This window comes from Stylophora pistillata, chromosome 2, assembly GCF_964205215.1.
Source record: "Stylophora pistillata chromosome 2, jaStyPist1.2, whole genome shotgun sequence".
In the NCBI taxonomy this organism is placed as follows: domain Eukaryota; kingdom Metazoa; phylum Cnidaria; class Anthozoa; order Scleractinia; family Pocilloporidae; genus Stylophora; species Stylophora pistillata.
In genome coordinates this window covers 57,146,039-57,167,410 of record NC_142520.1, presented here as the reverse complement: position 1 = coordinate 57,167,410, position 21,372 = coordinate 57,146,039, and the positions used below count along the sequence as shown (strand labels likewise).

Below are 21,372 nucleotides of genomic sequence, written 5' to 3'. Positions count from 1 at the left end.
ACTTCACTGAAAAATCCATTTGGAATCTCCCTCATCTGGTTGTAATGCATATATCTGAAAATGAGATTGAGGTGAATTCAATAAATAGGATGGAAGTCTATAGTCTTGAACCACTTTTTACATCTCGATTGTCATTTTAATTTGTTAAGTTAACACTCACAGAATTTCCAACTGTTTAATTTCTTTGAAATTGTCGATGGAAACTTCGGTCAATTTATTATCAAAGATTTCTCTGACAGAAATAAAGATAAAACAATCCATCAGCGCAACAGCAATGATACCATTTTTCAGCATTGATGTGTGGATTTAAAACTAAAAGTTAAGTGCGAATATTAGGAATGCAAAAATACCATAATATACATTGTCAACTTACATTATCAAAAGCTTTCTCAGATCTTTGAAAATTCCTGTCGGCAAATAACTGAGTTTGTTTCCCGATAAATAGCTAGTGAGAAAATGCAAAATGTTTTCACTTCTTTCATAAGAGGGAAAATAATTTAAAACAATTTTCAATGTAATTACATTGGTTTTTTACAGTTTTTGGTCATTTGTAGTGAAGCATCGTCATTGCATTAACTTTACAATTAATTTCCAAATCCCGGCTATTAATTCTAAACCGGCCTATCCCCTACTATCATCATTGTTATCTTCAAGCAGGTTCTCCAGTTATCTCCACAGACCCTCCGCAGGCATTTATTACAGAAATTCCGGAGAAACATAGAGAAGTCATAACACAGGGCCTCAAATTTCCATAAATTGGAAAACGAGACCGGTCCCAGCGTATGTTGCAGGCAATTGCGATAAGGAACAAATCCGTCTCTCAGACTGAGGCATAAAAATCAGCGTAACAACATATTCAAAACCTAGAAACTAAATGCCTAAACTACTTAGACATACAAGAACTACTTACACGTTAAGCAGCTTCGCCAGTCCCCGAAATTGTTTGGGATGGAGCTTCTGTAACTTGTTCTTCTCCATTTTTCTGTTAAATTGCCAATTATATACCCGTTCATGGCAGGTTTTTTCTTCTTCTTTTTGATCATTTAAAAGTCGAATGTTATGTGAGTGGTAAATATTGAGTGCCTTTCTAGTAAATGCCCGAAAACCACTGCCAGAGTAATCGCAACAAATTCATCGTACAGTCAATGTCAATACTGTGACAAGCAAACGACTTCAATTGCAAGCGCGGGAAAAAGCTACTGACGAAGACGCGGTTGGTTTTTTTTTTGTATCCGACCGACTGAGAGAATGGCACAAGTTTTAAAATTGGTCACAAATGAAATCAAAAGGAGAGCAATCCTTGACGATTAAATTGCTCTATCTTTGACCTCGCAGAGCTCAAAAATTGTCCAATTCGAAAGCAATTCTGGAAAAGTCTAGCCGAACAAATTTTTGTTTCCATTATTTACATGCAGCAACTCTTTTTTTCAAATTTTCTTCGAGTGTTTCATTTTTCAAATCATAAATCAATCAGGATCAAAGGAGATTTCTTAAGACATTTACACAATCGTGTAAAAGGACATAAAAAACAATCCTCCGTCAGTGCCAAACACTATAAGAACATGCACAGGACAATGGCTCAGGACCTGCTAAAGCGTTTCGAAGTGCTTAAGAAATGCAGAAACAAATTTCACTGCTTAGTGTACGAAATGCTTTTATAAGAGCGTTAAAGCCAAATCTCAACGTGCAATCAGACTCCATTCGAACGAAAGTATTTTTGTAATATAAATCAATTAATCGATCAATCGACTAAAAAAAAAAATTAAAAATCAATCAATAATTCAAACTACCCATCACTACTCACAATGTCCTGAGCTGGTTTAGGTTAGCAAATATCGATGGCGGTAATTCTTCAATTTGGTTGTTGGATAAAATACTACAAAAATAGAAAGGTTAGCAAGACGCTGACAAATGATACTTGTGATGTATCGGAAAAACCCGCAGTTTGCGTTGTACAGCGGATATAAAAGTTAGACTATGATGACAAGTGGTAAGATGAAAGAAATCTTGTTTGGCGACTTACAGTTTTTTGAGTTGCGATAGATTGCTAAAGATATCCTGTGGCAGATTCTCAATTTTGTTATTAGACAGATCTCTGAAAGGTTTAACAAGTAATTGCATTAGAACTTTTAAAAACAAAGCAAAGTCGAGTGGAATTTTATTTGCATAATCAGTGAAACAGTACGGGGAAAAGAGTTTTCTTCTCTCTTCTTTTAAAAACTCTAGCGATACATTGAATTAGACCTTTGTTGTATGCAATGTAACTATCACTTTTTTATAGAAAAAGTACACCAAGCCTATCCGGTTTGTTTTCACGAGCTTTTTCAAGCATTCTGAAACAAATTATTCAACGTAAAATGTTATTTATTGTAATTGATCGAAGGAAAGGGAAATCAAGATCTAGCAGTGGAACCCAGGACTACCTAAAAACAGCTCCACGTAATGGTCAGGACGGGATTCAAGCAGGACCAGCGCTATCGAGTCCAACACTCTTATCGTGCGGTCACGCTTCCTTCCAAATGTTCCTCTATTTCGATCAGTGACCAGTTTATTCACTGCATACTCTTCATAGGATTACGGCTTAAATGGGATATGATCACGTTTCTTTTCCTATCTTAGGAGGAGCAGAAAATTGATCAAAAGTAAATACAATGTAAAGACGTAGTATTTCATTAAGCATGTACTCACAGCTCACGCAAATTAGTCAAATCTTTGAACACTTTTTTGGGTAGCGTTCCAATACTGTTTTCTTCAAGCCATCTGATTAAAAGTTAAAGTATCTCAGTTAATTTTCGTTACATCGTTCATTTATGGCGAGTTTTCCACCTCGATTTCAGATACTCAATTCCGCCCGACACTTTATTGAAGTTAATCTCTGATCATTTTTGATAAGTCTGCGGTAGCTCGAATGCAAACCAGCTTTCTTTTTTCGTAGAGTGCCACACTGCAGTTATTAATTGTTTAGTAATTGGAGACATTTTTGTTTCGCGTTATTTTGCCCATTCATCCAATTAGCACATTACACGGTACATGATCTCTTACAGCAATATTTTTGCATTTTCCTTTTTTCTAAAAAACACATTAATTTTTCCATCTTCAGTTTGCATAGATCCGAATTGTTCCACAAAGGATCTTAACTATTTTCATTTTGTACATTGATGTTTTCCTTTAATTAACTCACAGGTTTGTCAATTGTCGTAAACCATCGAACAGACCCTCTTGTATCTCTTTTAGGTTGTTGTTGTTAAGTTTTCTGTGTAGGAGTTGAGAAGTTAAAAATTGTTATAATTACTTTAGTCAATTTGAACTTACTTACTTGACTTTAATCACTTTGAATTGGCTGGAAAATCTCATCGGACTGATAGGCTCTCTCTAGCGCAGAATTTAGGAACTAACAAGCATTGAGTTCGAAAGTAATTTATTCGGCATTGAACCGACCCTTATTTTAATTTTCCAACATGAGGCACTTTCATAAGAGGCTAGCCTTTTGAGGCACACAATCTTGGACCACTTTTCGTATTTTGTAAGATGTAGCCATTATGTCCTTCATAATCATTGATTATAGGAGACCTTTATGGGTCTGTGTGTAACACAGGTTTGTAAGGGTTGAAAATCCGCTCGTTGAAATGGAACATGCACTACTTGATGACAAACTGTGTTGACAATACTAATAACAATATGAGAAGACGAATTTCACTTACAGCCACTCTAGCTTGAATGGTTGGGAAAATAAATCGCCTCGGAAATTCTTGATCTTGTTGCCGTATAACCACCTGTAAGTTTTAAAATCTTTGTAATCCCAATACGTGGAAATATATAAATCCTCTTCACGTAAATAAATAAATCCTCTTCACGTTTACCTAAGATACTGGCGCAAAGAGAAATGCGGATTGCGAGGCCTTAAGGTGCGCGCGCTTTTGCTGATACAATTCAGCGCGCGCACAGGGATTGCAAAAAACAAACATGCCGTCTATAGAGCGGTCATTTTATTTACTCAACATGTACCCGCACTATCTGTGTAATATTTTTCTCTATAGTTGGCGCAGCGTATTGAAGGCTTTAACCTTTTATTACAAAGATATCTTAATCAGGGTTAGCGGTGCAAAGAACCCAGCAATTTTCAGCTTTTTCGTCTTTACCGAAAGAACCCAGTTAAATACAGCGCATGCGTAGTAAGTAAAAAATTGCGATTGAATGGAAAATTGCTTTCTCGGAAATATGCCTATTTCTTAAGAACCACTCATTAGAATCTCACGAAATTTGGCACAAAAATACTTTAGGAAATAAGTAACTGGAGTATTGAAAAAAAAATGATTTAAACAAAGGAAATTATAGAAAATCGAGTGAACCTTCAACAAGGGATAATTAAAGATTTCTCTGTTAAATTGTTAGCAAAATGGTGTTAACTTGTGAGTATCGTTACAAGCTCGTTGCATGCAAATTATAAAGAGAATCTAATGACTAGATTTTCTACAAAGAAACAAAACCGATTTTAATTCAGGCCTGTTGATATCTATTCATGTCGCCACGGCAAAGGCACATACTTCAGCTTAACTATAAATAAAAACCAAGTTTGTGTTGTTAACTTGCTTGCTGCCAGTTTTGGCGACTGAGAGATCAAGGGTTTTAGAGAAAATGGTGAAAGAAACAAAGGTATCAAAGACTGTGTTCAGCCACCTTAAGAGGGAGGTCTTGCGGGTTCTTTTAAATCATTTTTTGTCTAAGTCTAAGTCTAAGTCCCTTTTTGATAACAGTGTTTGATGTGGACCTAGTTTGTTCGTGGCCCATATCATGGGATTGTCCACGTCAACAACGTTAATTTTATTTCTTAGCTTCTTTATATCTGAAAATCAGTGTAGTTTTTAAAACCACGATTCCCACGGGAGCATCCCATAGGTGTTAGTGTCCCGTTCAGACCTTTTCCTGATGGGCTTCTTTCCCTTTAGTTAATCTACTTATTTCTTCTTATTCTGTAAATAGTAGGTCTTCATTTATCAATCTCTTTGTCGCTTCTCTCCACCTCTCCTTTTCATACGGGCTATGCTTATACAAATAAAACAAAGTTAATTTGCTTTAATGAAGGTATGTTACTCTCTTCTGTCCAATACTGTCCATTTACAAACCGTCCCACCCCTTTCACTTTCTTTATGGCTAAATACACCTTGTAAGCTTGAGGACCTTCTTGATCACATCTGATAAATAATAAGATAAAACTCTTAGCACAATCAACAGAGACATGAACATCAATTACTTACAGTCTGGTCAACTCAGAGTTGCTATTGAAGACTCCAGGTGGTAGCTCCTTTATCTCATTGTTACCCAACTCCCTACCAAAAAGATATTTCCTTGATTTCAGTTGAAACTTTTAACTCTTATGTATTGTCGCAAACCTTTTTTTTTCTCTTGGATTAACAGTTTATTCGAGTCATGTCCAAATAAAAGAACCGCTTTTGCAATAACATTGATATGACCGATATGTGATCACTCCAAGATGCTAATTTACAAGCGAACCCAACTCTATGTCACTCGCCTTAGTGTCGGTGACCATACTTATCAAACATGAAGACATATTCACTCATATTCAACAAATAACGGAACTTTGAGCACATCTCGATCACGAGCCAGTAAAAAAGTAACCTTTAAAATATTCTATACAACCACTGTTTAAAGAAAAGTTGCCCTCTTTAATTCTTCACTGCCACTAATGCAAGCTTGATTCACCCAAACAGTCAGTTTTCAGCGTAAATTCATTTTTGACTCGATGTTGCTGCGAGTCTCCTCGGAGCTCGTGATGATTTAATGTAAGTCTTGTCAATAGCGAATTTTATCCTTTTTCGAGCACGTATTGTAAAAAACTATGCCACTGTCAGAGCACCATGCGTATATTGAAGAGTTGTAAAATGTTGCCACGAAAGTGAAGTTTTGCACTAAGAGCGGTTGTAGCTTGACCGATAAATCAAATATACCACAATTAGCTTAAAACCCATCCTCGACCCTGTTGTCCTCGCCATGAATGAAGCTTGAGAAAAATTTTGCCGACTTAAGTCAATGAAAAGAATGAAAAGATGATCTTTGTAATCTTTAACTTTTATTGCTTACAGAAACTAAGAAACTAAGCGGAAAATTATTTCACCCTGGACTTGTTCTAAGTAAGTAAACTAGCTTTCCGGTGTCAATCATTTGCTACGTGATGTGTTTTCTTTTGAATAAACAAATTATATTTGCCTTCGGTGACATCCATAAAACTCTCTCTTTTCTTGAATGAAATTCAAACAAAGACTAATCTTAGTGGATATAAGGTTCCAAAACTAGGGAATATCACTTGTGAAATAGGGAGGGGGGGGGGGGGGAAGCGTTGGGAGTAAGAGTGTTGCAAAAGATTATCTAAATAATTTGTACAAACGACTTTTCACTTACAGCCACTCCAGCTTGACTAATTTGGAAAATACATCGCCTTGTAAATTCTCGATCGAATTGCCGTATAAATTCCTGTAAGTTTCACAACTTGATATTACTAAATTAATACGTGCAAATTCATAAATCCTGTTCACGTTTGATTGAGATACTGACGTACAAAGAAACGAGAAGTTCAAGGCCCGTCTTAAGCTGTGGGAACGCTTGAAGGTTCTTTAAATCATTTTATAAATTAATTATAAGTCCTTTGCAATATCAAGTTTTGCTGAGGACTTGGTTTGTTCGTGGTCCTTCTCATGGGATGGTCTTTGTTACCATCTTTAATGCTATTTCCTTGCTTTGTTACATCCGTATATTTGTAAATTTTCAACCCTCAATTTCCATGTTTTTCTCACCATGAATTAAGCTTGAAGAAAATTTGACTGACTTAAGTAAATGAAAAGAATGCAAACATGATCTTTGTAATCAGAAACTTTCATTACTTACAGAAACTAAGAAACTAAGCGGAAAAGGATTTTACTCTAGATGTAAGGTTTGTTCTAAGTAAGTAAACCAGCTTTCCAGTGTCAATCATTTGCTGCGTGGGATGTTTTCTTTTGGGTGTTCTCTGGTGTGACTTTATGAATAAACAAATTTTATTTGCCTTCTGTAACATCCATAAAACTCTTTCTTTTCTCGAGTGAAATTCAGACGAAGACTAATTTTAGCGCATATAAGGTTCCAAAATTGGGGAAAATCACTCATGGAAGAGGAAGGAGGGGGGATAGTGCTGGGAGTAAGTGTTGCAAAAGTTTATTCAAATCATTTGTACAGACGACTTTTCACTTACAGCCACTCCAGCTTGACTAATTGGGAAAATACATTGCGTTCTAAATTCTCGATCTTGTTGCCGTATAAATTCCTGTCAGTTTTAAAACTTAGTATTACTAATATGTGGAAATTCATAAATCCTGTTCGCGTTTGATTGAGATACTAACGTACAAAGAAACGCGAAGTTCAAGGCCCGTCTTAAGCTGTGGGAACGCTTGAAGGTTCTTAAAACCATTTTACAAATTAATTATATGTACTTTTTGATATCAATTGTTGTTGTGGACTTGGTTTGTTCGTGGTCCATCTCATAGGATTGTCTATGTCACCATCTTTAATTTTATCTATTTGCTTCTTTATATCCGTATATTTATAAATTTTAAACCCTCAAGTCTCCTGGGTGGGCGCCTCACGTCGTGTCCCGTTCACGACTTTCCCTTTGGACTTTTTCCCATTCAGTTACCTTACTTATTTCTTCTTATCTTGTAAAAAGTGTGTCTTTGCTTCTCTCCACCTCTCCTTTCATACCATCCACACTTATACAACCAAAGCAAAGTTATCAAGGCAAGAGACAATGGGGTTAACAAAAGGAAGACCCCCGACGTATATAAGAAGATGATTATTGATTCAATTAAGAGGATACTTCAATAAACTAAGGTCTGTTATTATCTTCTAATACTGTCCATCTACGACCCGTCCCGCCCCCTTTCACTTTCTTTATGGCTGACTACACCCACTAAGCTTGAGGACCTTCTTGATCATATCTAGTAAATAATTAGAAAAAACTCTTAGCAATATCAACAAGGGAATGAATATCAACTACTTACAGTGTGGTCAACTTGGGGTTGTTATCGAATACTCCAGGTGGTAGCTCCTTTATCTGGTTGTTACCTAAACTCCTACGTGAAGATATTTCCTTGATTTTAGTTAAAACCGTTAACTATTGTGTATTTTTGCTGTTGCGAACCTTTTTTTCTGTCGAGTTTACAATTTATTGGTGTTATGTCCAGGTGAAACAAACGCTTTTGCGATAATTCTGATATGACCGATGAACATGTATGATCATTCCACAATGCTACTTTACAAACGAACGTGACCCTATGTTACTCGCCTTGTGGTGAGACGACACTCATTCAACATAAAGACATATTCACTCATATTCAGTAGATCATGAGACTTTGAGCACATCTCGATGGCGAGTCAGGATAAACGTAACCTTTAGAATATTCTGTATAACTTGGACTACGATTTAAAGTGGGAAAGTTACCCTCTTCAGTTCTTTACTGCCACTATGCAAGTTTGATTTGCGCTAACAGTCAGTTTTCAGTGTATATTTATTTTCCACTTGAGGTTGCTGCGAGTCTCCTCGGAGCATGTGATGATATAGTCTAACTGTTGTCAATAGCTATGTTTATCCTTGTCTTAACAATAAACAATGTTACAGTCAGAGCACCAAGCGTATATTTAAGAGTTTTACAATGCTGTCACGAAAGTGAAGTTTTGTGATCAGAGAGGCTGTAGGTTGACTCAAAATCACAAACGACAGTTATTTTAAAAACCATCCCCGACCCTGTTTTCCTCGCCATGAACTTAGCCTGAAGAAAATTTGGCTGAGATAAAGTTATGGAAAACAAACAGATCATATTTGCCTTCTGTAACATCCATTAAATTCTCTGTTTTCTTGAATGGAAGGCAAACGAGGACTAATCTTAGTGGATATAGGGCTCTAAAACAGGGGAATATCACTTGGGTAAGAGGAAAGAGGGAGGAGGGGGGTAATGCTGGGAAAAGTTCATTTAAATCATTTGTACAGACGACTTTTCACTTACAGCCACTGCAGCTTGACTAACTGGGAAAATACATCGCCTTGTAAATTCTCGATCTTGTTGCCGCCTAAATTCCTGTAAGTTTCACAACTTGATATTACTCAATTAATACGTGCAAATTTATAAATCCTGTTCACGTTTGATTGAGATACTGACGTACAAAGAAACGAGAAGTTCAAGGCCCGTCTTAAGCTGTGGGAACGCTTGAAGGTTCTTTAAATCATTTTATAGATTAATTATAAGTCCTTTGCAATATCAAGTTTTGCTGAGGACTTGGTTTGTGCGTGGTCCTTCTCATGGGATGGTCTTTGTTACCATCTTTAATGCTATTTCCTTGCTTTGTTACATCCGTATATTTGTAAATTTTCAACCCGCAATTTCCATGTTTTCGTCACCATGAATTAAGCTTGAAGAAAATTTGACTGACTTAAGTAAATGAAAAGAATGCAAACATGATCTTTGTAATCAGAAAATTTCATTACTTACAGAAACTAAGAAACTAAGCGGAAAAGGATTTTACTCTAGATTAATTCTCGATCTTGTTGCCGCATAAATACATATAATTTTTAAAACTTAGTGCTACTAAAGCGTGGGAATTCATAAATCCTATTCGCATTTGATTGAGATACTGACGCACAAAGTAATGATAAACTAAGGTCTGTTATTATCTTCTGTCTAATACTGTCCATCTACGACCCGATCCTTTCTTTATGGCTGACTACACCCGCGAAAGCTTGAGGACTTTCTTGATCATATCTGGTAAATAATGAGATAAAACGCTTAGCACTATCAACAGAGGAATGAATATCAGTTACTTACAGGTTGACCAACTTGGCGTTGTTATTGAATACTCTGGGTGGTAGCTCCTTTATCTGGTTATTATACAACACCCTACGAGAAGATATTTCCTTTAATTCAGTTAAAAGTGTTAACTCTTGTGTATTGTTGGTGTAGCGAACCTTTTTTCCTGTCGAGTTTACCGTTTATTCCTGTTATGTCCGTGTAAAACAAACGCTTTTGCTATAATTCTGACATGATCGATATATGATCATTCCAGAACACTACTTTACAAACAAATCTGACCCTATGTTACTTGCCTTTTGGTCGACGACACTCATTTAACATAAAGACATATTGGCTGATATTCAGCAAATAACGAAAACTGGGGAATATCACTTGGGTAAGAGAAAGAGGGAGGAAGGGTGGGTGAAGATGATTATTTATCTAAGAGGATACTTAAGAGTGACTTTTTTTCAAGACCTCGCGAGAGGTGGCACATCGACCGATAAATTACTATCCTCATATTTCAGTCAGTCATGCTTTATAGTGAACTTAGAAACGTGGCAAGGTTTTTTTTTCCCTAGACTTGCTTCTTTATCCTAGAAAATTCACGAAAACTAAAACGAGCGTCGGTAGCCGTGAAAAGGGCGGAAATCAGTGCCCCGAGTAGAGGAAGTGAACTTTTCTCATGAAAAGCGCAAAAGAAAGCAAGCCCGTATAATTTGACAAATTTGTATAAGAGGGATTGAGGTATGGCTTAGGTCTTAAACGGGATCATTTCATTCAATTTCGACCTCAGGGAACGCTTTTAAAAATCACCAATACTTCAAAATCCAAATATCGCATTTCGTAGCAAATTTGCAATTATCATTTTCCCCATGCAGTATAACTCAGAATCAGTTCAGGTTAAGCTCATCATAAGTAAAATCAGTGTTGTTTTCGAGGATATAAAAATTAGCTTGGGGCTTTTCATTTCCGCGCGGAAAAACCAGGCTGAACTTTGTGAAAATCGCAAAATCGTCATTTACGTCACGACATAATTTGATTAGGCACCCCGTAGTTAAATCCGGAATTTCAAGCACGTTTTAGAAGTTAGCACCGTGTTCAGTCGATCAGGAAATTAATACAGTAAGCAAGCCTTGCATAGCTAACAACGACAGATTGGTTTTTATCCCTGCTTTCGTTTCAAATTCTCATCCACTTCCTAAGGCGACATTGTTGACATTAACACATTCTGTAAGCTAACGTAGGGCGTCTGTTTTTCTTTGCGTATTCGAACACCTTTAAGTTTTAAGAAAGTTCCAGGGTAAACCTGACATTCATTGGGGACTTAAAAGAGTACAACTCAATCATCTATAATGGCAGGTCAAATGTTCTTTGACGAGGACGTTGAAGACGGGAAGCAATCTATGTGGAGATGTGACATACTCAAGCATTTGTCACGCAAGGCTGAAATTATTTCAATCTTGTTTCCATCTTGTAATTTTACGGCCACGAACATCCATGAATAACACTTTTTAACAAAATTGTCAGATGATAATTTTTGTTATCAGGTAGTCAATGCTGCGAAACTTGTTAACTTCGCAGCGTGGATCCCATGCAGAGTTGAATGTAATAATGACATTGCCTAAAAGAGCCAATAAGCAGAACACAAAACAACAAATAGCTATAGAAAAAGATTAGGGAAAGTCAGGGTAAAGGCGAAACAGAGGCAAAATACAAATGATTGAATTAAGAGAAGAACACCAGGTACAGCGCTGGAAACAGGATGAAATAGATTGGGTGCACTAGACCCGAGGATAAATGTATAATAAACAGCGTGCCATTTGAAATCACAACTACAAGCAAAGAATCTTGGCTGAATTAAGAACGTTCTTCCCAAATTGAGAGTTTTAGTTACAAAACTCATGGAAATTGTTGGTTGGGCTGAAAACTGTTCGAAAATTAAAACAACCAAGTCGAGAAAAAAGTAATTCTTTTGGTACTAAAGCTAATACTATTTCAGCTTATGTCCTGCCGTAAGTCATTTCTGAACACTTAAAGACTGTCAGCATTACTGATGTTGAGGCCGAAATAGATTTAATTTTAGATGAGCACTATTTCTTAACATACCTACCAGCAATCAGACTAGATCACCTGTTCAGGGCATTACTGTTTCAAGGTGTTGGATGAAGGAGAGGGTCACAAAAATGCCGTGCATTCTAGAAGAGTTATCCCGCCATGCTTAAGGAAAAATCCGAAGGCCTTATCTCAGAATTAATAATTAATAATGCATTTTGAAAAACATTTTTCCAGCTAACCCTTTTTGCAGGTTAAAATTAACATTTTGAGGAAGATTTCCAAAATTTTGCAAAGCACCGGTCTAGTCAAACTGCCAAAATGGCGCGGTACGTTGTTCCGGTTTTTTTTTTTTTAATTTGTGGTTTGCTTACAGAGATGTTATGTGTCAGCCTTCTTAATTACAGAGGCTGTGCAAAGGAAGACAAGTAAGCAGTTGCCGCAGAGCATAATTTCTCACTAAACAATTGCGCGGGCCATACTGACGATCATTGGCCCAAGATTGTGGTAGTACGGAGCAAGCGCACCGAGGTTCGTAGAAAAACGACCGAGGGTCAATATTTTCCAATACAGCTCAAACAAGCGATGTTACTGAGTATTTTATCATGGCGTTCGGGAAAACCTCTTTAATTTTAATTGTTCGGCTTTCCCGAACAAAAATATACGGCTTATGACCGCTTCCGTGGAAATAGTCCGTATGGCAAGGTCCAGACCAAGTAAGAACTAATCAGAACGCTTGGATTTACCTCTACACTGATCTGCCATATAATTAACAATTATTCCACGAGCGCGCGTTGGATATGAGATGATAGATAGCCAACGAGGCGCTACGCGCCTCGTTGGCTATAATCATCTCATATCCAACAAACGCGAGTGGAATAATTTTTTTATTAAAAACGCTGCATTAAATTATTAAATTTTATTAAATTTTTAGCTCCCTTTTAAATTTAAGCTTACGCCTACGCTTACCATATCGTAGTTTATGGTATATTGGCTCATATACCATAATAGCTAAGCCAATGAAAAGTCTTGAATTGCATTATCCAATGATCCAGTTTTTAATAATAAGTTGTTATAAACTTCAAGCTCGAGGTATTTTCGTCCCTAGTTGATTTTCTCACTGAGCTTTTAAGTTTGAAAATACATGTCCCTGCAACTTTTTTACTTCGTGCTTGCGTTTTTCTGCTAGAAATTCATTGTAGAGAAAGAGCCACACATGATCACAAGTTTTTTTTTCCTATAGGTGTGGTCGTTAACTCAGTCGAATTAGTTTTGCTTAGCGCACTAGCTGACATTCCTTTTTTAGACTTTGACATTCAAAAAATGTTGAATCGGTGTCAGTGACGTTAAACACCAATTAGTCACAGCTTCAACATCCGGGACAACCCACAGGGTTTTGGCTGTCGTCCTTTGAACCTTACCCGGGTGGGATAGGAAGCTTGAACCGGAAGTATCAAGTCTTTCCAGAGAAATATTGGTGGTTTATATTTTAATATGGAGGTACTTAAAGCGGATGGCTCAGAATATAGGGTCTACAAGGTCTAGGTTTTGGAGCTTGAATAGTCAAATCAATTGCTGATCGTGTCTTTTACAAAAGATGTGACAATAAAATGAGGGTTTCAATAAAAATATGGCTTTCGCGGCTAACGGTTACATTTTTTGGCCATTTTATACAGCTGATGCTAAATTTTTTACGATTACATTATTTTGAGGACTCACAGTTAAAATTTGTCAGTTTTTACACCTAGCGGCTAATTTTTTCCGTGTTATGACGAACAAGTTGAAGTTGAAGTTCATTTATTTGTTTTAGCAGGTTGATTAATTTGGCAGCTGTAATAGCTGATGTGGACCTGCTGTCCTAACCCACCCATCCCACCCCAGGGGAGGACATCCATCACACAGTAATCTCGTGTGTGGGAAATTAACGTCTCCTGCCCCAACCCTGCAGGAGACGGGACCTCCATTTATTCGTCCCTATCCGAGAAGACTAGAATATCTAACCATTTCTTGATGTTATAGAAAGGTAGCAAATTCTTCTCATTTATTTCAAGACCTTAAGTGTTGGTCCGGCCGGGGCTCGAACCCTCGACCTCCCGCACTACAGTCCAGCGCTCTATCCATTGAGCTAACCGGGAGGCAGTTAACCTCATTAAGAACCACTAAGATCTAGCACCTGGCCAGGCATTTGAACATGATTTTGGCTCGGGGGGGGGGGGGGGGGGGGCTGGAACCAACCTTCAAAAGTTAAAATTCCTGAGGGAAGGCAGCGTTGAAGCTTTGAATTGATTGACGCAACATTTTTTCCTGCTAGAGTAATACTTTCAGTATCCCTCCACCTAACGATGTTATCTGTTTGATAATCGCCGAGAAAAACTGTGCCACAGCGTCTTCTACTCGCAATTGAATCTAATGATTTTCCGTTAAAAATAGTTACCATAGGGGTTTTCAACGGAGTTGGGGTGAGTCCTCTTACAGTTGTTTCTCTGCTTTTCAGTAGACATTCTTCAAAGGTAAAATATTCTATGTTATCTAATGAACACGTTTTTTAAAAGTGTTATTCTCGTGGCCGAAAATCCGCAAGAAGGGAACAATAAAGTGTGTTTTTATGATTGAAAATATTTCGACCTTGCGCGTGACAAACGTTTGAGTATGTTGAATTTATAGTAGTATCAAATTGCTTCCCGTCTTCAGCATCTTCGGCAAAGAACATTTGACCTGCCGTTATAGATGATTGAATTGTCCTCTATCAAGTCCACAATGAAGCTCAAGTTTACCTTGAGATTTTCTTAAAACTTGAAGGTGGTCGAATAAGCAAAGAAAAACAGATGCCCTCCGTTACATTACGGAATGTGTTATTGTAAACAATTCCGCCATGGGAAATGGAAGAGTATTTAAAACGAAAGCAGAGATAAAAACCCATCTGCCGTGGTTAGCTATGCAATGCTAGCTTACTGTATTGATTTCCTGATCGAAAACGGTGCTAACCTCTAGAATGGGCTTGAAATTCCGGATTTAACCACGGGGTGCAGTAGTGTCTAACCGCGAAAAGTAAGCCACAAAAGGCAGCCACAAAGGCGAACAACAACAGTACACACAGTACACGTTTCAATGTAATCTTCCCGCGCTCACACTTTCCCGGATGCATACTTTTACATACGTAACCGCTGTCCTAGTATACCACAGGTGCCTAATCAGACTATGTCGTGACGTAAATGACGATGTTGCGATTTTCACAAAGTTCAGCCTGGTTTTTCCGCGCGGAAATGAAAAGCCCCAAGCTAATTTTTATATCCTCGAAAACAACACTATTTTCACTTATGATGAGCTTAACCTGAACTGATTCTGAGTTATACCGCATGGGGGAAAATAATGACTGAAAATTTGTTACGAAATGCGATAGTTGGATTTTGAAATATTGGCGATTTTTAAAAGCGTTCCCTGAGGTCGAAATTAAATGAAATGGTCCCGTTTAAGACTAAGCCATACCTCAATCCCTCCTATAAAAATTTGTCAAATCGGTACGAGCTTGCTTTCTTTTGCACTTTTCGTGAGCAAAGTTCATTTGCCTCTACTAAGGGCACTGATATCCGCCGTTCTACGACTACCGACGCTCGTTTCATCAGTTTTCGTGAATTTTCTAGGATAAACAAACAAAAATTAACGGTAAAAAACTACGACGTTTCGAAGTCTGCATGACCTCATTATCAAGTAAAATGTTAAAACTGATGTAAAATTGTAGCTCAGAGATTATATACAAATAAAATGTGATAACTTCATTAGAATAATGAGCGTTCATTGTTATTGGTGTTTAGCATGTCAGATCGTGCAGTATATGTTTAAATAAATACTTTTGCACGTATTGAGTCAGACTGCGTGTTTAACTTTGGTTTTTGTTCGCGAATGAATAACATTTCGTGAATTAGGCAGTCCATTTTCCCGCGGCATTTCTTGAGAACGGAAAACATTTCCTCTAGGCTAGTGGACGCTACACTGTGGGCTTCTTTCAGATGCTTGCCAATGACAGAGGCTTTATGTTCTTCTATGCGTTGATGAAGATGGCGTGTGGTATAACCGATATAATCCGCATCGCACGAATCACATTTAAAAGTGTAAACAACGCATTGGTGGTTAATTAAAGCGGGCTTCTCTTCTTGTATCTTGAGCTTTCCCTCGATCTTACGACTCGTGAAAACTGGTTGTAGGTCAGTTCCGATTTTCCGGCCAAGATCTTTCAGCTGATGTCTTACTGTGTCGGCCGATTTTTGGTCTTTAAATGGTAAAGTTATTCTGACAGGTTTTTGTGTAGCCGCGTCAAGTTCAGTTGGGGTTTCGTGACGGCTTTGGATCGTAGAACTCGTGTACCAGGCGATAGCTGAGTTGATGAGTTTCACTGGGTACTTAAGCTTAGTAAACATCCGCTTGAGATGCTGGCATTCCTTCGTAAAAGATTCTTTCGTTGATGACAGGCAGTAAGCTCGGTTCAGCATTGTATTCAGCAGAGATCTTTTGTAACGCTGATCGACATGGCTCTGGTAATGTAAGAGCAGTCCTGTATCAGTTGGTTTATGATATACGCTTGTTGTCAGGTGGCAACCGTTTTTCTCAATCATCATACCGTTCCTCGGTATGATGATTGAGAAAAACGGTTGCCACCTGACAACAAGCGTATATCATAAACCAACTGATACAGGACTGCTCTTACATTACCAGAGCCATGTCGATCAGCGTTACAAAAGATCTCTGCTGAATACAATGCTGAACCGAGCTTACTGCCTGTCATCAACGAAAGAATCTTTTACGAAGGAATGCCAGCATCTCAAGCGGATGTTTACTAAGCTTAAGTACCCAGTGAAACTCATCAACTCAGCTATCGCCTGGTACACGAGTTCTACGATCCAAAGCCGTCACGAAACCCCAACTGAACTTGACGCGGCTACACAAAAACCTGTCAGAATAACTTTACCATTTAAAGACCAAAAATCGGCCGACACAGTAAGACATCAGCTGAAAGATCTTGGCCGGAAAATCGGAACTGACCTACAACCAGTTTTCACGAGTCGTAAGATCGAGGGAAAGCTCAAGATACAAGAAGAGAAGCCCGCTTTAATTAACCACCAATGCGTTGTTTACACTTTTAAATGTGATTCGTGCGATGCGGATTATATCGGTTATACCACACGCCATCTTCATCAACGCATAGAAGAACATAAAGCCTCTGTCATTGGCAAGCATCTGAAAGAAGCCCACAGTGTAGCGTCCACTAGCCTAGAGGAAATGTTTTCCGTTCTCAAGAAATGCCGCGGGAAAATGGACTGCCTAATTCACGAAATGTTATTCATTCGCGAACAAAAACCAAAGTTAAACACGCAGTCTGACTCAATACGTGCAAAAGTATTTATTTAAACATATACTGCACGATCTGACATGCTAAACACCAATAACAATGAACGCTCATTATTCTAATGAAGTTATCACATTTTATTTGTATATAATCTCTGAGCTACAATTTTACATCAGTTTTAACATTTTACTTGATAATGAGGTCATGCAGACTTCGAAACGTCGTAGTTTTTTACCGTTAATTTTTATTATCAAATGTATTTCTAAACATTCTCTGATTATAAACAAACAAGTCTGGGAAAAAAAACTTACCACGTTTCTAAGTTCACTATAAGGTGTCTCCGGGCAATATATGAAGGTTTTCAACTTTTCGATCAGGTGCCACAGTTTTCGATTTTCACTCGGTCAATTCAAACATTCGCTCTAAAGAGCGGCCGTCCGTAAACATCGCCCGGAGGTGTGCAATATGAAAAAATCGAAAATTTCCAAGCTTTGCCAGAATATAGGTCTGTGTGAACTATTCCTAGAAAAAATACTTTGAGTTAAATTGCATTTTTATTTTTCGCGATCGGCGGCAAAATCGGTTTTGTGGCTCTCACGTCAGCTTCACGAGGTTTAGACAACCATTCTTTGAACGTCGCTTGAAAATAAACAAAACAGTAAATGTAACCAAATATGTTCCTAATGAAAAGAACGCATGTTTACAAATAGTCAGAAGTGTTCTTTGTTCGATTCCAATCTAAATTTTTTAGGGAATTTTTGGTTTTTTCCAATATTTCAAAATTGAGAGGGTAAAATCGCACCTCGGTACATGGCATGGGGTTATATCAAGTTTATCCAGCGAAAGAACAAGGTGTCTTCTTCAAATATCGCCGATAAAACTTTTTGGGCTACTCAAACTACGAGATTTTAGGACCCCAAACAAAAGTGACTCAGAGGTCAAAACGCGCCATTCCTTGTCACGCAATTGGAGGTGAAAAATCATCAATGCGCACTTAGAAAAAAGACAACAGGCCGCTTTGGGAGCGAAATATCGTTACCAATCTGAGTAAAATATTGATTTTTACCAACATTTATCGTTTCTGCTGCTCAGGCTAGCTGAGATTTAAGTTTTTAGCTGTTATTTTCGAAACAAAACAAGCCAAAATGTAACTTCGTACAGTTCGAAGCGGCCGAGGACGGATACAAACTGTAAAATAAATATTTTTACCATATTTACACTTTGATTCGAGCACTGATTATGTTTGTTTGTGTATTCGCCGCGGTGAACTGCCCTCCATAGTCTCGAAATGCTCAGTAAGGATTGCGTGACCGGCAGACCCTATTAAAGTCCTGGCCCCGGTTGTTCGAAAGCCGATTAAATTATCCCTCGATTAGAGGTTAATCGACGATTAAATTTCTTATCCCAAGGATAGCTAATCTAGGTTTAAAATAACGTTCCTGAAAGCAGATTTATCCCTCGATTAACTATCCCGCGATTAAGCTGAGATTAAACCAGTGAAACCGGTTATTAGGAGCTACGCGGTTACGCGCGAACAAAAAAAAAAATTGGAGGGAAAAAATGGCGGAAAGTGAGAGTGCACATGGAAATGGAAACCAAACGAAAGATAGAGAAAGAAAACAGAATTTTTCAGTTTATGAGATTGAAATCATCACCGATAATATCAAAAAAAAAAACCCGGACTTAATCTAATCCAAGTTAACGAATGCTGTGACCAACAAAAAGAAGCAAATGCTCTGGGAAGAAATAACCCAAGCGGTAAATGCTGTCGGAACAGCGAAGCGAACGGTTACGGAGGTAAAAGACAAGTGGAAAAATCTCCATAGCATCGCCAAGAAAGAATTTGCAGAATTCAAGAGGGAGATCAAGGTAACTGGGGGTGGTCGGCCTCCAAAGTCGCCGAGTGCTGCCAGCAGAGAGATAATTTAGTTGCTTGAGGACACGCCGGCGTTCAGCGGTTTGATTGGCTCTGAGACAGGTTTGTAAACAATTGTTTCTAGGTTACCAAAAATATTTAAAATTGTAGACGGTCAACCGGCCATGTTGTTTCGGCGGGGTTTTCAGCTCATCACTCGCCTTCCCGTCTTTGAGCGTACAAAATGTTCGGACACAAAGGAGGAAAAGATAAGTTTGCACGTTCTTTTTTTTTTAACCTACATCCATAACTCTATTAATCAAGTTTTACCTCATTTAGTTTATTATCCCATCGCATTTCATGAGTGTACTTCACGAAACGGAGGCTGCCACGGAGAATTCCAAACCGGTTTGCTGCTTTTGCGGTATTTACAGGGTTGCATTCGATTAAACCCTGTTTAAGCTGACTCTAGACGAACGTTCCATGACGGACTATTAGTAATTCTCTTGATTAATTCATTTATCAAAAATTGCATAGCTCCGTCACTTTGCAAAGCGATCTGAGGAGTGAGACAAAAACCTTTGATTTCGAAGAATGTCTTGGATACAGTTTATAATTTGGTTAAAATTTGTTTTGTTAAAGACAAAGTGCTCCTATTTTTTCTTTATTAATCTTTTACTAAGGAGTGTTCTTCAATTATTTACGAACGGCTATTTATAAATAACTAGTTTTTATCATTTCGTCTTGACGCTACTTTGTTTAGGTTTGTGATTGATGAAATAATTTGTTACTGTTCCTGTTATTATGTCCTACTTTTTCGGTCACTAAACTGTGGTACGGTTCTCACTGGCAATTCACTCTGGTTCCACTTTATCTGTCTATATGAAGCCTAACTTTTGGTACATGACTTTCAGATTTTGTAAGCATTTTCGTAAATGATTTCACTGAGTTAAGTCTACTAGACGTACACAAATTCATTGTACGAATTTGAATAATTTATTTTTGTACATGTTAAAGCTTAAGATTCCTTGTGGGAGAGATGCTCCTTCTGTTGTTTCATTATGTGATGCATAAAACTAAATTCACACCCTTTGAGCCTGAGTGAAACCTTAATTGTGCTTGAAATATTTCATAGGAGAAGATGCTCATTTACCATCAGAGTCTGCAAAGATTGGGACTGAAGAAGACTGTTTGAGCATCAGTGAAGATTTGCATTCTTCACTAGCCAAGGCTGATGAACGGAAGAAGCCTGCAAGAATCAGTAATGACGATGTTCTGAAAAAGCAGTATGAATGCCTGTGTACTCAGAAGGAAACTTTGATTCTTAAAAAACAGAAATTAAAATTGCAAATTAATCTTTTGGAGCAACAGGTGAATGCCAACAAGACCTTCGGAACTGCATTAAATGCAAATTTTGTAGTTGCTGACACTGATTCATTTTAAATGAGGAATATTGTAAAAAGTCCTCCAAAAGAATTATTTTGGGCAAATGTTCTTCTTCTATAATTTATAATGAAAAGTAAACAATGTATTCTGTTCTTAAACACGAAGGCGCGCTATATAAGGAAGTCTTCCCTGGGAAGACCTAGGCTCATTTGTCACACACCGTTGACGTGTGTGGGTCAAATTTAAATGCTGGTAGACGAACAAAAGGAGCTAATGAGATGTCTATTGTTTACTTCCACCAGCATGGTGGCATGAGGTAACGTGCAAACCACCTACTTCAATGTCAAATTTACCGCCACAAATAAAGACAGTTTCCATTGGAGAAAGGAAATACAAATCTCAAAAATTCCTGTATTGTGATGAAGACGTAAAACAATTTTGAGGAATGCGCCCATTGTTCACTGCATTGGAGTAGCTGTAGCTCAAGCTGAATTGACCCTAAGAGTTCTACATTACACGACGGTTGATTAACAAATGGTCCAGTGGGACGTATGGCTCCTTTTATAGCGCACCTTCGTGTTTAAAATGTATTTTGATGCAACAAAACAGATTCTTGAGTCAAAATTATTTTAATGTTTTTTTTTTTCATCCAGAAACCCCTTCAATTTATCTGTGAATTTTTATATTTTATGGGGAGTTAAATTACAAGCAAAACTGATTGCATTAGGCAGAAATACAAAAATTAAAATTTGTCAGAAAAAGGTGTTGCAGATGTGGTCTCGGATGACCTTGCCATCCTGTGGACCATGGAAGCAAACAAGATTAGGCTGATCATCAGCCTCAGCATGGCCATCCAAAGGTTCATTTCTTAGAATTGCAATGTTATGTAAAACTGCACATGCTCC

At 37.8% G+C, this 21,372-nt stretch overlaps 1 long non-coding RNA gene across 1 annotated transcript; it reads right to left on the bottom strand.

Annotated features, from left to right (window-relative positions):
- Window positions 1-3,622: 3,622 nt before the first annotated feature.
- Window positions 3,623-6,489, bottom strand: LOC148740585 (uncharacterized). The gene is made up of 3 exons (XR_015996084.1): window positions 6,418-6,489; window positions 5,256-5,327; window positions 3,623-3,773 (listed from the first exon to the last, which is right to left on the bottom strand). It is a non-coding gene; the product is annotated as an uncharacterized LOC148740585 (long non-coding RNA).
- Window positions 6,490-21,372: the final 14,883 nt, after the last annotated feature.